This window comes from Gymnodraco acuticeps, unplaced genomic scaffold (genome assembly GCF_902827175.1).
Source record: "Gymnodraco acuticeps unplaced genomic scaffold, fGymAcu1.1, whole genome shotgun sequence".
NCBI lineage: Eukaryota > Metazoa > Chordata > Actinopteri > Perciformes > Bathydraconidae > Gymnodraco > Gymnodraco acuticeps.
The window spans coordinates 102,615-108,934 of NW_022989883.1; positions in this window are offsets into that span (position 1 = coordinate 102,615).

Genomic DNA, 6,320 nt, shown 5'->3' on the forward strand with positions numbered 1-6,320 from the left:
AGAAGGAAGTGTCCCAGTGCACCCACAACAATAAACCATCTGTGACCTAAGGTTGCCCGGTCACAGAATGGGAACAACAACATTATGGCTGAAGCAGCCTATCTCCTTAAAGGAGATAACAGACGTCAGGGTTGGTCATGCACGTCATATCTAGGAGTCTAGGACAATTATTTCCCTATATACTAACACCGTTTAGTAAAAACCATGAATTAATGCTTTGACAAGTCTGCAGACAGACGGCAGCCAAAAAACCTTTTAAAATGCGTGTTTTCTAAATGTAGCTTGGCTAAGCTAACGCAGTATATGCTCCGACCGTCCACACTCACAACAACGGCCGATACAGACATAAATAAACCAGCGACTGTATTCGCCATGACACAGATAGTCTGTGGTTTGTACTTGTTTAACTTTTGTCTAGTTTCTGAACAGATACGAGGAGCTGTGAGCTCAGAGGGCTAACAACTAACAGCTAACGGCTGATATTGTTTTTCTGTGGTTCGCATTGAAGATGACGTCACGGCTCCACCTACACTGCGTTACTATAGTTACTGCCCCAGCTACTAAACTGTAATGGAAACGCAGCGTAAAGTGAGTCTGTCCTAACAAGGCCTAACAATAGGGTGACCAGACGTCCCCGTTTTCCGGGGACAGTCCCCGTTTGTATTGGCCTGTCCCCGGTTGAAACTGTCCCCTGAAATGTCCCCGTTTTTTAATATACGTTAAAAACACATAGCAAGGTGCAATAAAACGTTTCATGTCAGGAAACACTGGGTAAATAGACTGTGGTCAAGCCAGCCCCCACTTCGGAAAACACAGTCAAAAGCACGTTGTATTGCGGTGCGCGAATATCCTATGGATTACGGTAGAGGCCTGTAAAAACTGCCTTCAAAATAAAAGCGTTTACTCGGTCAATAAGAAATATAGGCTACCTAAAAAACACACCAAACAAATTCATATATACTGGAGCTTAAATTAAGAATGATGTACTATATAATGTGATCAATAATAACTTAAAACAAACTACGTATAACTACCACATTATAACTGAGTGAATGTAAAATGTCAGGATACAGTTATGAAGACATCTGACATTTCCACTGGGTGACTAATTTCAATTGATGTTCGACATTTCTCACAACACTCTAAAAATAACATGACTTTCTGAAGATCTAAATCTCAAATTAGATCTATTGTCCATCTATATTTTGATTATTATTTAATCAAAGAGTCATTCGAAGTCAATCAAATACTTATTTCACTTCAGGGTGATAGCTGGAGACCCCATCTAGTCATTCAGAGAAAATCAGGACAATCTGATGTAGAATTTCAAAATAAAATACTTTTGAAATCTCATATATGTTTTTATACAAGAATAAATAAAAAACTGTCAAATTATCAAAGACTTATTTCCCTCCAGGGTGATAGCAGGACACCCCATCTAGTCACTCAGAGGGAATCAGGACAATCTGATGTACAGCTTCAAAATAAAAGACCTTTGAAGTCTCATATATGAGCTATCTTCCTTCTGTTTGTATCCAACAGTTCAAATGTTCGAATTACATTAAACCAGAATTGTCCCCCTTTTTTCTTTAACAGTGAAGACAATTGGATATGTTAATGATATATTGACCGCAAAACTCAAAATGTCCCTGGTTTTCATTTTGAAAATCTGGGACATTACCTAACAAAGCCTAACTATACCGTACTAAGCCGAGTGAGGCCCTGCAATGGAAATGCGTCATAAATTAGACTACTAAGCGTTACCATGCATACAATTAGCCGCTTTTAGCTTAGCAGTGGTGACGAGTAAGTATCATTAACGTGTGTTTGCTTGAGGTATTATTCTTGCAATACACCAAAATCCAATAGAAAAGTCCTTTTGCTTTTATCAAGTGACCTTTTGCGATGCTAACTTCCGGGTCTTTGCCATTGTCACCCATCTTATACAAATGCACTGTATTGCCCATCCTAAATCTTGCTGGTGTCAAACTCTTAATCACACCATTGAACTGTCTTTCTCACACAGTTTTATGCTCTCTGGAAATTAAATGAACGCTCTACTGCGTACAGTATATGGAGAAAAACATATGAAAGTTCGTAGTGTGCTTTTTCATTTCCTCCAATAAAGTCGCAATTAACACCAGAACCCATTAAATTACTACGCCGTGTGACTCCACACACAACACATACTATGTTTATACATATTTGTACAATATTTCCAACCTAAACTCCTGTCTTTCCAGTACAGTGCATCATCCCTCAGCTTCCTTACAGGGTTGTAAACGTCTTAAACAAACACACACGTATGACGTCGTAATAGCTCGGTTGGCTTGGGGCACACAGCCATTTACTCCCATTACCTTGTCAGGTGAAGAGGCTTTCCGTCCCAACACACCCTGGCATTTTATCAGGCAGAGGAAATGGTAACGTGTTAAGAGGAACAAGACCCTTAGTTTTATTGTGTCATGATGCCTGTTTGATAGCAACTGAACGCTGTTAACAGTGCTTGTTATTGTTAGTCGGGGAAAAAAGGTTGCAACTGAGCACTTTCCCCTCTGTATGAAGGTAGATAAGAGCTCTGTTTTAATGGAGGCTTTCACAGAGACACAAACAGCAGGGTAGGCATGTTGGCCACACACACACACACACACACACACACACATATAAAAGAAGAGGCTGAGGTTAGAAGAAGTACTTGTTAAGCATAAACTCAATTTATCCATGTGAGCAAATCTTAACCTTACACTGTAAACATTTAAAAGTTAGGACAAATCAAATGTTAAGGCAACTTTCTGTCTAACTTTAAGTCTTGAGTTATACACACACAAAGTAAAAAAGTTGTGCCACAAGAATAACAAATGTGCCTACTTTAGCTACACAAAAGTACTATTATTCAGATTAAGGATGTAACGTCGGTGCTTCGTCTGCAACATTTTCCCTCTTGGAAGGCAGCGTTAGCTAGGTAATGTTCAAGGTGGCTAACGATTCAGTAACAACCAGAATACGGTGCCTTTAACCAGTAATCAACACAACCAACTGAATAATTTGCATGCAATTACTGTAATGCTAATTACAATTGAGTTTCGATGCAATATTCAAACAAGGTGCTCACTTTTAGGAAGAAGAAGTCCAGAGAGGAGATTGCTGCACATGTGGGAAATACAAGAGGCAAAGCTCACAGAACATGGTTTTAACCTCAAACCTATAAATGTGAGTTTTGAGAACCTAACTTGTGAAATTAGACAAACTTTACAGAACAAACTTGGTAATGATAGTTGAGATTTGATGTAGTCAGAAACACAATAAAATACATTTGGTTTACCAAAAAATCAGGCCAACAGCGTTACTTTTTTACAGTGTACTGAGTGACAACCCCTTACCCTAAAACAAACTCAGACCATGTTAAACCCAAGGAAATGTATTTCAAAGATCCATAAAAGGGATCCAATAAAATGGCTGAATTACAGTGTTTAAAAATATGCTTACTTCAGTATTTATTGTTGCCATAAAACAAGGCCATTATGAATTTCATTGCATGTCTCAATGTCCATGTGATACATCTGGGCAAGTAGATGAAGAATATACATGTTGTATTGTCAAACTGGGAAAAATATTAATCTTTACATTCTTTTTGTGTGTCTTTTTTGACAATTTCAGTCATTCTGAAATTACTATAGAACGAAACTTTGAGGAAAAAACACATTTGTTATTTGTGTTATCTGGATTGTTGGACCTCTCAACCTGGAAACATTTATCCATTTGAGTCTGAAAACTATAAGGGCACTAAGGGCAATGATAGTGTATTAATCCGAACACAAGTCCCCAAAAAGCCCATTTGTATTCTTGTTAAGCTGTTAAAGGTAATAACTTATAACAAAACTTTTAAAGAGATGTTTTAAAAGATTGACATATATAGGAACAAATGAGTCTGGGGGCAAAGTGACAATTTGAGGAATTCAAGAGTTTGGAGAAGGATTAACTAATGGACTCGCGAGATGTGTTGACAATAACACTTTTTTTAAACACAAGCCTTATCCCCTTGAGTAAAGGTTAAAGCTATAAGACCCCATCTGCTGGAGTCAGAGCAAACATGGGGATTGAGGTCAGATAAAGAAGCATGCTCATTATTTAAGAAGCTAATCATTAATCTCTTTACGATAAGGCAATCATTCCCCTCGGTTCCTCCCTCATACTATTCGACCATATTGATTGGCATCTTACTAATAAACCTTGCACATAACTATCTGACCTTAATGACACCACATTCGTTAGCTTTCCGCACTCTAAACTCAGACAAAAAGACCAAAAGCTCTGATAGCATGGTCAAAATACACCCAAAAATACAGGTAACCTAAAAATGCCAAGAAACAATACCCTATCTCTTGTTTAACCTCAGCTCTATTCAGGGGTGATTTATGATTGCTGTGACAGGCAGAAAAGATAAACATGCAGGTGATTTATGGTGCCAGTATTAAGCTGGTCACCTGTTGCAAAATTGCCCTCGTCAATAATTGCTGCAAACTGTTTCATCACATGTTACTGAAGAAGTCCATCTTATGTTCTTGAGAATATATTTGCTTTGTTTCGTTAACAAGTTAGGACACCAAATCACACACAATCGCACAACAACAGAAGTCGAGGATAACATGATGAATCCTTATTTCCCGATACGTAAAAACCCACAAATCAAGGTGACTAATGGTTCCACTTTTCCTGTAATCCATATTTTTGTTATTATTTACTTTCAGTTTTAGTATGAATCTTAAATCAGGATTCATGTTTAGGTATACTTGAATTATACTGAACATTTTTTGGCCGACAAAGCTTTTGTTCTAGTTTTGAATTGTTTATAAATCGAAATGCAATTCAACATGTTGCAATACAAAACAGTACATGTCATTTTAGCTTACGCTTTTATCCATAATTAAAATGTAATACTTTAGAAAAGCCTGTAACAATTGAAAAGTATTTATGTTCAGACACATGGGAACTTTCTTGATGTATTTTTTGATGTATTTGTGTCATGCCCTCCTCTGACAAACATGATAATGTAATTACTTCATATGCATTTGTATACAGATGGTGAAACATTTTAAGGTATTTGACTTAAAATTGTATGTTGGGTTGGATGCCTGATGAACAGTCATATGAATGTGTCTTTATGAGAGCACAATAACACTCTCTCTGCCATTCTGCCCTCTTGTGGAGGTTTTGGCCCAATGAAGATGAGATGCATGCTGAAGGAGATGTATCCAATACTTAACAGTGGAAATGTGTGTTTTGTTGAAAGCATTAAGAAGAAAAAAGGGATTCAGGACAGCACAGGAAGTTGAAAATATAATGAAAATATTTGTTGTTGCACATTGTATATCCGACCTACATAATAAGTACAACATTAAAAGTCATGTCTGCCAGCTGCAAGCCTGACACTGCCGCAAAGTAACAGATGTTGGCATGGGTGGAAGACAGTAATCAAATCAAGAGGAGGGGTAATGTGATCTGAGCTCGCTAAATACAATTTCAAAAGGAACCAGTAAAACACGATGCTGACAAATGTAAAACGACCATACATTAGTTTGTATGTTGGTGTGTCAAACACAAATGGTGTTTGACACACCATTTGTGTTATGAAACCTCTAAAAATCATTACATTTACATTTTAATATTTCTAAATGTCTTAAACGTACAAGAGGCAGCCTGAACAAAGGACCTGTTTAATTTGGGAAACCAGAAACAATGCAACATGTAATTATTCAATTTCTGGAACTGTAATCTTGATTTTTATGGATACTGGACCGATCGAAAGGTGAGTGTCAGCTGGTTTCAAGCTTGAAAAACGTGTAGGCTATCTTCTCAAAACGATGGGGAGGATTAATTGTGGCTTGTTTGTTTCATGGAAAGAATGAAATATAAATAAATATTAAATTGCAACAACTTGGAAGCAGTGTGGGTGTACTTGCTCAAGTGCCAAGGAGGTGAAATGGCCTCTCTCAAAGTACTTTGAGTTCTCTCAAAGTGTCAAACTTGGTCTATTTGGGGACCTGAACCGGTGACCCCCCGGTTCCCAAGAAGATGCCCCCACAGTCTGAGCTACTGCTGTCTTATGTGGGTGTGTAATTGAGTAATTAAAACAAATGTACAAAACAAATGCAATGTCAAAGCACTTTAACCAACAAATACATATTTTTAGCAATATTATTATTTATTATTATTATTATTATAATGTTTTACTATTTAATAAAACATATATAAAATATTACTCTTTTTATAAAAACTGATTACTTTTGCAAAGGAACTGGTCTTTTACTTAAATTGCTTGT